Source organism: Notamacropus eugenii, chromosome 1 (assembly GCF_028372415.1).
Source record: "Notamacropus eugenii isolate mMacEug1 chromosome 1, mMacEug1.pri_v2, whole genome shotgun sequence".
In the NCBI taxonomy this organism is placed as follows: Eukaryota; Metazoa; Chordata; class Mammalia; order Diprotodontia; family Macropodidae; genus Notamacropus; species Notamacropus eugenii.
In genome coordinates, this window is record NC_092872.1 from 427,507,572 (window position 1) to 427,517,743 (window position 10,172).

At 41.1% G+C, this 10,172-nt stretch overlaps 1 protein-coding gene across 1 annotated transcript in view; it reads right to left on the reverse strand.

Moving 5' to 3' along the window:
* The window catches only part of ARHGAP40 (Rho GTPase activating protein 40), a 108,503-nt gene extending 100,525 nt beyond the window's left edge, over window positions 1–7,978 (reverse strand). Inside the window, exon 1 of the mRNA XM_072631501.1 lies at window positions 7,797–7,978. The gene's annotated coding sequence lies outside the window, so the exon portion shown is untranslated. The remainder of the gene's footprint in view (window positions 1–7,796) is intronic.
* Between the last annotated feature and the right edge of the window lie 2,194 nt (window positions 7,979–10,172).

The following is a 10,172-nucleotide window of genomic DNA, read 5'->3' on the forward strand; positions in this document are numbered from 1 at the left end:
ATCTGCAACTGGGAGTAGGGAGAGGAGGAAAGTCCAGTACTATTTTCTGGAAGAGCTGCAAACCAAGGTTACACATGCACGTGTACCAGCTGCAACATCATGTAATAGAAAGAATGCTGGGTTTGGAGTCCCTTCCAGATCTAGAATGTATGACTCCACTCCATTGTATCCAAACACCTCTTTCTTTATCTCTAAGATAGTAACACGAGTCTGTGTCTTTGCCTACCCCCTCTCCCTCTCCTTCCCCCCCCCCCCCCCCATAACTATGAGGACATGGGAAGGCTGTTTGCAACACTAGAGTCCTAGGCAGATGTAAAGACTATTATCTATTTAGATTGTACCAGCCTAGCTCCTTGCTATCTATATAACCCTGGGCAAATCACCTAACCCTGTTTGCCTCAGTTTCCCCATCAGTAAAATGAGCTGGAGAGGAATGACAAGCCACTCCAGTGTCTTTGTCAAGAAAACCCCAAGAGAGGTCATGAAGAGTCAGACATGACTGGAAAATGACTGAACAAAAGCTCCTCTGCTAAGTGATATGAGAAAGGAGAAAATGTGTAAGATAAGGCTCCTTTTCTCAGAAAGCTGACAGTCTCAGAAGTAGGATGGGGGACCAATATAAATACCTGCACATACAATGAAAGGAGCTGTGAAGATCCCTGTCATAAAACCTGAGTTAAGATGACTCTTGTATCACTTGTTGGCTGTGTGATCTTGGACAAATCACCTCCCCTCTTCAGTTTCTCCATTTGTAAAATGAAATCATCTCTAAAATCCCTTCCAGATCTAAAATCTTATGATCCTATAAGCTGATGTCCTTCAAACAACTAAATAACAAAAACAGGTTTCACCTCTCAGTATCCCAACTCACAAAGTAGGTGTATTTAAAGGGCAATTCCTATCTGAGGAAAGAAATGCAGTAACCACAAGCCCTCTTCAGACTCTCACTAGCTGTGTGTCCTTGGGCAAGTGCAGCACCAACCTGATATTCACAGAGCTTACGTCAATTCCATCAAAAAATACATTCACAACACATTGACAAAGTAAAGCTTCCCGGAGTCTCAGTTCCAAATTCTTTAGTTGAGGAGACTGAAATAAATGATCTCTAAGATCCCTTCTAGAACTATGATACTAAGGTTTGCAAAATGTTTTTTTCACAATAACCTTGTGAGATATAAAGTAAAATATGGAAGACGTAGGCCACATATTAAAAATATTGAGTGTCCCATAAATCTTGGTGCAATTTTAAGTTATGGGGGAAAATGTTTTCATAATTTAGAAATGTACTAAAACTTTGGGGATACCTTTTTTAAATATGAAAACGCAAACTTAAAAAGATCAGTTATGTGGCAATTATTTACAGAGGATGATAGATTTAATCAACAAGCATTTATTAAATGCCTAATATGTGTCAGTCACTGTGCTGGGTGCTGGGGATTAAAATAAAAAGGTAAAAAAATAGTCCCCACTCTCAAGGAGTCCATAATTTAATTCTCATCGAGTTGTTTCAGTTGTTTCTGACTTTTTCTGAACCCATTTGGAGTTTTCTTGGCAGAGACACTGGAGTGGTTTGCCATTTCCTTCTCCAGCTCATTTTACAGGTGAGGAAACTAAGGCAAACAGGGTGAAGTGACTTACCCAAGGTCACATAGCTAATAAGCTCCTAACGACAGATTCGAACTCAGGAAGAGGAGTCTTCCTGACTTCAGGCCCAGCACTCTATCCACTGCACCACCTAGCAGCCCTAACACAATCTAAAGGAGGAGACAATTATATATGTAAAAGATATAGAATAAAACAGAGGGTAAGAACTTAAGAGATATCTAGTCTACCTCACCCATGTACCATGGAGGAAACTGAGACCACAGAGAGATTAAAGTGAATTGCCTAAAGTCATACAATAGCTAACATTTACATAGTGCTTATTATAAACCAAGGACTATACTAAGCACTTCACAATTATTATCCCATTAGATCCTCACAACAGTAGGTGCTTTATTATCTGGATTTTATAGATGAGGACACTTAGGCAAACAGAGGTTAAGTGACTTTCCCTGAGGTTACCCAGCTCGTAAGTATTGAGCTACATCTGAGCTAGATAAGTGACAGACCTTAGATCTGAATCCAGATTCTCTGACTCCAAATTTAGTACTCTTTACCCTGAAGCACAATGTAATTTATCATTTTAAAAGAGCATTGACAATCTACATGGAATGTTGAAAATTGGGTCATTTTGCCCCACAAATTGATTTGCACAGAGCTTTTTAGGAACATACTTTTTGCATAAAACAAGCTATGTCCATAATGTGACTACAAAGTATCCTGTTACTAGAAAGCTGAACACAACTCTCAAAGACTACACATCTTCAGCATATTGATGTTGATATTCTGGCAGTATTGCTCTGTTAACTTCAATTTTACTGGTAAAAAATAGTTTGTATTGTGTGGTTGTGCACTTGTGACTCAGAGATTATCTGAATCTGTCATGTAATCAAGAAAAGGCTTTATTTTTTTCCCTAAGGCTCCCTAAAACTGAAAATGATGAATTTTGAATTCTTTGATTCTGAGTAAGAGTGGACAAGTCTTGGTAACCAAGTTTGTTGTACTATCAATGAATATAAGTCTTAATTTTCTTCTTCCTTTATTTCTTGGCCATGATCCCATATCATGCAAAAAATCTTAGCATCTGCTCCAAACTTTCTCATTAAAACCTCTTCCCTAACTGACAAATCACTATTAAGCTGTATTTTTTTTTTTTTGTCAAGGCAATTGGGATTAAGTGACTTGCCCAGGATCTCACATAGCTAGAAAGTATTAAGTGTCTCAGGCTGAATTTGAACTTAAGTTCTCCTGATTCCAGGCTGGGCACTCTTCAACACCTAGCTGCCCTATAGAGCCTCAAGAGAACACGAGATCAGAATCAGAATTGTAGAAAGATGTACAGGGGAGCTAAATCAGTCTCCTCCACCTCTGTTTCTCTATCCTCTTTTTTTCCTATATCTCCCTTTCTCAACTCTACCATCTCTGCCATCTTTCTTTCTCTCCCCCTTCCCTTGTCTCTCTCCCTCTCTCTCTCCTCCCAAATTTTTGCTATCAGATTCATTGAGTTGGAAGGGACCTCAGAGGTCACCTAGCCTAGTACCCTCATTTTACCAATAACAGATGAGGAAACAAAAGCCCAGAGAGGTTAAGGAAGAATGAGATCACAGAGATTTCACACCTTTATGTCACAGATCTAGGATTTGAATTCAAGGCCTCTGATTCCAAATTCTATACAACCAACCTATATGTACCTGGGCATGAATCCTCTCCAGGCTTTCTTATGATTCTCTTCTCTTATGACTCTCTTCCAGAAAAACAAACCAAGGTCTTTGATCGTATTCATCCCTCTGACCTCCTCTTAGACTCAAAGTTAAAAGCTGAAAACTGGACTATTTATCAGGAATCTCTAAAGTGACCTTCAGGTGGAGCTGATGTAAGGGTGAAACAGGCAGAATCCTAGTCCCAACTTTTTTAATGACTCCTGATCAAAACACTGAAGACCCACTTTTATAGTCTGTATTTCTCCTGAAAATCTAGATCAAGAAAGCTTTTTCTCTTCCATACTATGTCCTCCCCAAATTCTTTTTATTCTTGCCTTATAGTTTGACAGATGTACCAGCCCAATCAAACCTTTCACCTGAACCATTGCACTAATGGACCTCTGTAGGCAGGGGGTCAGTCACACCCTTCTGTTCACTTGTGAAAAAAATGGAGAGGTGTGGCATTCAACCAACTTTTAAATATATATACTTTACATAAATGCATTAATTTCTCACCTCTGGCACTTGAGCTTATATTTAAAACTGAAAGGACCATATCTAGCTCAGGGATATACTAGAGTCAGCTTGCATCAGAGAGCTGAATGTTAAATTTTCAGTGTGAGCATTAGTTCTTTTGTTGATTGTCCAGGAATATAATAGAGAAAATGTGAATAATGCAGATTAAACTTAAAAGTGTATCATGTACACATTCTTCTGTTGGTAAACATTTACCAACACATCTATGTTAACCCACCTAAGGTAACACACATCATAATTGGCAGAGCTGGGATTTGAACTCCAATCCTTTGATTCTATATCCAGTCACTAAACCTTTCTGAGTCTCAGTTTCCTCAACTGTAAAATGGAGGTAACACCTGAAATACCCACCTCAAAAGGTTGTTGCCAGGATCAATTGAAATGTTCATAAAGTACGTTACAAACTCTGAAGAGCTAAATAAACATTAATTTTAATGATGAAAATTTCTAAGGCTAGAAAGTCCTGCTCCCCAGAATCTACTGGGGCTAGTTTTCTAAGACATCTAAACAAGAGTGTTGGCCTTCAGGTCAGGAAGACCTGAATTTACATCTTGCCTCACATACTTACTAGCTGTGTAATGCCAGGCAAGTCACTAAACCTGTCTGCCTCAGTTTCCTCATCTGTAAAATGGAGATGCTAACACCTACCTCCCAGGGTCATTGTGAGGTTCAAATGAGATAATTCATGTAAAGCTCTTCGTAAACCTTAAGGTATTATAAATTATGTTAAAGTATTTTATAAATTATTATCATTAAATTAGGACAGTAAAAGCTTAAGTAGACAATAAAAAATAGGGCTACTATTTTCAAGACCTCCCCATAGCCCACAAATGCTCAGATACATCCTGAGGCTAGTGGACACTAATGAACTAGAAGAGCGATTTCTTAGGATCCCAAGTCAGAGACTGACGGCTCAAACAGGGGAGAGTGGTTTTCAGGAAAACTAAGTCCAAATATGGGCAGGTAGGTGGTGTAGTGGATAGAGAGCATGGCCTACAATCAAGAAGACTCATCTTCCTGAGTTCAAATCTATCCTCAGATATTCATTAGCTGTGTGACCCTGGGCAAGTCACTTAACCCTGTTTATTTCAGTTTCCTCTTCTGCAAAATGAGCAGAAGGAAATGGCAAACCACTCCAATATCTTTGCCAAGAAAACCCCAAAAGGGGTCACAAAGAACTGAATACAACTGAAAAAAAAACAAAAGTCAAATATCGCTGAGTTGCTGCCATAAGTAACACCTGGCTACCTAGGGTGATAGTTCTCATAATGAACTTGACATTCATTTATTTTCAGACAGGTTGGTGTTCAATAACTGTCCCACAGGTGAGAATCCACAGAAGAAACCCTCCATGTGACCAGCTAAGGAAAGAACAAGTCATCAAAGAGAAAAGAACAATTTTGTGAGTAGTTTTTTTAGTTGTTTTTTTTTTAAAGATTATATATTTTAAGAACATAGATGTGGGGCTGAAAGGAACCTTAGGGAACATCTAGTACAATCCCCTCATTTCACAGATGAGAGAACTAAGGCCCAGAAGTAGTAAAGTTACTTGCTCATGGTCACACAGATAGAAAGTCAAAGATGCAAATTTCAAAGTGAAGCTCTCAGACACTTACAGGCTGTGACCCTGAGCAAGTCACTTAACCATTGCTTCCAAAAATAGAAAGGTAAAAGCAGGGTACTCTGACCCCAAACCCAGTATTCTTTTCTCTGTACTACCTCAAAGAAGCAAATGAAAAACTGCTCAGCTTCAGTGGAAGTACTGCAATGAACAGAAGTCCCTAAAACTGATGTAAATTTGTAAGAGGATTACCTGTTTCCCAATGTATAGTAAAATTCAAGTCAAGAAACATTTATTTAAAAAGCCACTCAGTATCCACTGTCACCTAGCTTCAAGTACTCCTTCTATAAAAGCACATGACAGAACAGAGGCAGGAATAACATTAACATTAACAGCAAATAACGCTGGAATAACTGCAGGAATAACATGAAGCTAGAAACCAAAGAAAATATTTAAATAAGGGACAAAAATAATGAAAATAAAAATACAACAAAACACAGTTAATGATAATAAGTGTTTTTCTTAGTTAATATGCGGCCCTCGGAAGCCTTTGGTCTAGCTTAGAGGCTCCCATTTCTTTTTGAGTTTGACACCACTGCCCGCCCAATAGGGCAGTTTATAGAGCTCTCTAGTAGGGGGAAGAAATGGCTTCAGGCTGGCCCCCTTTCTGGTGAAGAGCCTTCCTCTGCAATTAGCTAAGCTGGTCATTTGAAAAGGGACACCATGTCCTCAGTCCAGCCCTTGCTTGAAGCTTTCTCAGCTTGATGGTACCTGCCAAAGCTTTACTCAGCCAGCATAGCATTCCTGAACCTCAGCACCACTGAGACATTTTTAACTGAAGATTATTGTGCCCCTAATAACAAATAAAAAAACAAAAAAATGCAAAGATTTACTCAAAGTGATGCCAAATAGAAAAAGTAGGATCAGGATGATATCTGTGACTGGAAGAACCACAAAAATATGATAAAGAGACATGAGAACAGAAATGAACACAGAGCAAATACTATGTTAGTATTCTTTTATATGTATACAGACATTGATTTTCTTTTATCAAACTAGTTTAGAATTTGGGGTTGTAGGTACAGTACTATTTATTAGTTTTTGCTGTGATAGTTACTGTTTGTAAAAAAAAAAAAATGTTATGGGAGAGAAAGAGGAAGTCCAAGAGTGGGAAATAATAATTTAAGAAAGAGAGGATGGAAAGAAAGAGTAAAAGAAAAAAGAGAAAGCTAAAGAGAATGAAAAATGACATGAGCGACAGTAAGAGTGAAAGAAAGAATAAAAGAGAGAAAGTATGATAAATGAGTGAAAAAGAGACATATCCTTCTCTTCCAAGCACATTCAGTCCCTCATACCCAGAACAGGGAACCCAACTCCAGCACTTGCAAGTGTCCAGTTTACCAAACATAATGTAATGCGACCATTAACGCTAACATTGTAAATTCAAAACCCTTCCTGGAAAGCAATTTATCGGATACAATCTGGTTAAGCAAAAGAGAAAAATATTCAAAGTTAAGTCAAGCGTCTCAGGGTATAATATAATTAGCTCCAGGTCTGATCTGGGCGAGTCGAGGGTGACGGGGAGCGCCAGACAGAGTCCCGGAAGCCCGAAGCTGGGTGCAGCCTCCAGCGAGACACACCCTCTCTGAGACCCACTCGGTGCTGGAAAGCGGGTCCCTAGCCCGTGGCAACCTGCCCACCTTGGCTCTACCAGAGACTTCTCTTTCCATCTCTGCTTGGCTCCCCACAGATGTGCAAACAGTTGTTGGGGTAAAGAGAACCAGAGGTTTGCAACAATCGCTCTTTGAAGGTTAAAATAAGAAGTTAAACATTTGTACCTTTAAATATCCCCCGGCAGGCCCGAGCCAGCCCTCACCTCGCTTGGCCTGAAGAAGGCGAAGTGCCCTGGCAACGGACTCCGCCCATCTCGCCCTTAAGCCCTCTCCCTCAGGACTGTTCATTGGGCTTTTTTCCTTTTAGGTCTTCAAAGCCACCAGCGCCCCAGCTACCCTTCTCACTTAACTAAGCTTCCCTTCCCTGCAGAGTACTCCTCGACCCCCTCCCTTAACAGAGTCTCCCAAGTTGGCCAGATCTCCCTTTCCAATTAAGTGCCCTTTGCCCTCCCTCGTTAGAGACCTCAACGATCTTCTTGTTACTAACACTGCCATCTCCCCTAGAATCCCCAGACCCCTCCACTACTACCTCATGAGAGCCCCCAAAGGTCTCCTTCCTCTCATCGAGACCCCCTCCTCCCAGAACCCCTAGATCCCTCGCCTTCTCCAAAAACCACTGATGCCCCCGAACCAGACCTTCTCCTCCTCACAGAAGCCCCTGTGATGTCTCTCACAACTCTCCCGTCGGTTCAGAGAGCCCACACACCCTTCCGCGCGCCCTACCTGCTCTGCGCTATAGGAGGGAAGAACTAAGCACGACTGGGCAGTGATTGGGGAAGTTCTGGTCCCGGTTCCACTCGCTACCCTCCAAACGGGAGGTGAAGCCAAAGCCCAAAGCCCAGGGGCAAGAGCAGAGCCGCAGGTTCCTAAGAAGCTGGGCTCCGGGGTCTGGAATCCTTCTCCCCGGGGAAGCTGGAGCTAAGGGGCGGGGGCGTGGAGCAGAAGGGCGGGGCTGTGGGCGGGCGGGAGGGGGTGGGGGGAGGCTCTGCTTGGACCCTAGCCCAGGCGGACAGCTCCAAAGATTCGAGGGATCAGCAAATCGAGGAGCTGCACTCTGCTCACTGGCCAACCATGGGGCTCTTTCTCACTTCAATATTCCCCGATTCAACAGATAATTAGCTAAAATCTATTGTGTTTTGGAATTTTGCTTTTAAAAAAAAAAGATACTTAAATGCCCATACCCTTTGACCCAGAGCTGAGCAATATTCCCCAATGAGGTCAAAGATAGAAAGTAAGGTGCTATGTACATCAAAATATTCATAGTAACACTTGTTGTGGTAGAAGAGAATTGGAAACAAAGTGGCCCGAAGATGAAGATTAGCTAAAACAATTATGTGAGTATGCCATCAGAAGCAACAGATATGAAGAGGGAAGACTTGGGAACAGATGCCAAGTGATATAAACAGAACTAGGAAAACTATGTGAATGATGACCACAGCAGCGTAAGGGGAAAGAACAACAAAACGATAGATCCTGAATTCTGTGAAATTACGCCCAAGCTAGGCTCCAAATTGGAAACAGAAAAATACATCAGGCAACTAGGTGGCGTAGTGGATAGCGCACTGGCCTTGGAATCAGAAAGACTTGTGTTCCGGAGTTTTAGATCTGGCCTCAGACCCTTATTGGCTAGGTGACCCTGGGCAAGTCACTTCACCCTGTTTGCCTCAGTTTCCTCATCTGTACAATGACCTGGAGAAGGAAATGCAAACCGCTTCAGTATCTTTGCCAAGAAAACAACTAAAAGGCACTCACCAGGACTAGGACATTCATGTAAAAGAAGGTATCTTCCTTCTTTGCCGACTACGAGTGTGGAAGCTATGCAGACTGTTGATGTGTTAGTTAGTTTTACTGAATTTTTCTTATTATTTTTTATTACAAGTGGTGGCTTTCTGAGACGGGGTGAGAGAAGAATATAGTAGTAGACTCAGAAGATGCAAAAATGTTGGTAAAACTTTTTAAAACCCTAAAAGGAATAGTTTAAATAGAACTTATTATTTACAGATTCAAGTGCTTCAAGGGGTTGGGGTGGAGTGGGAAGAGACAAAGAAGATTTCTTGCTGTCATGAAGTTAGTAGTCTAGTTTTATTCCCAGGCCTTGCCATTAGTTGTATGACCTTGGTCAATTTACTTAACACCTCAGTTTTCTCATCTGTAAAATGGGAGATAAAGTGTGGAAAGCATTTTGTAAACTTAAAAAAAAAGTAAGCGACTATATGAGAGGCAGCTTAGCATTGCAAATAGAAGACCAGCTTAGAGTTAGGGTGACCTGAGTTCAAATCCTGCCTCTAATACAGAAGTTCTCATTTACAAAAGCTCTTTGAACACCAGACAACAGGGAGATTTCTTAGCATAAGGAAGTCAGGGGCCACAAGGGAAGTAAGCATGGTACATTGAGAAGAACTGGCCAGGAAATGAAAGAACCTGAATTCATGCCTCTGAGACTACCAGTATGACTTTGGGTAAGTCACTTAATCTCCCTCAGCCTCAGTTTCCTCAACTGTAAAATGAAGTGGTTGGACTAGATGACCTCCAAAGTTCCTTCCAGATCTATCCACAATCCTATGATCAGATCATTGCACAGGAAATTTATACTGGTAGCTGTATGGAAGATGGCTTGGATTGTAGAGGCAGGAAGACCTATTATTAGGAGGCTATTGTAATAGTTCAGATAGATGGTAATGAGAAGCTGCATTAGGGTGAGAATAAAAAGCAATTAATTTTAGAGATTTAAGGGGGGGAAATGATAGCACTAAACAACTGATTGTAGATTACGAGGGAAAGAGAAGAGTCCAAAATAATCTCAAGGTTTCCAGGCCTCCCTTCACCCTGAATTTCCAAGAAACAAATAAATATAGCAACCAATCAGCAGGAGATCACTCTGCTGCTCAATATTCAGGTGGAAAAAGCCTTTGGTAAAATTTTGATGGATCCACTTTAGAGGCACAGTTTTGATGGAAATGTGTAGTGAGTATGCCTAGGCTCTCCCAAAAGGCTAATTTCTTATCCCTTGTATCCCCTGAAAGTCCTTGTCCTGAGTCTTCGTGGCTCTACCTGTGACCTTTGTTCTGTGGCACTGTTACAAATAACTCACACACCTGA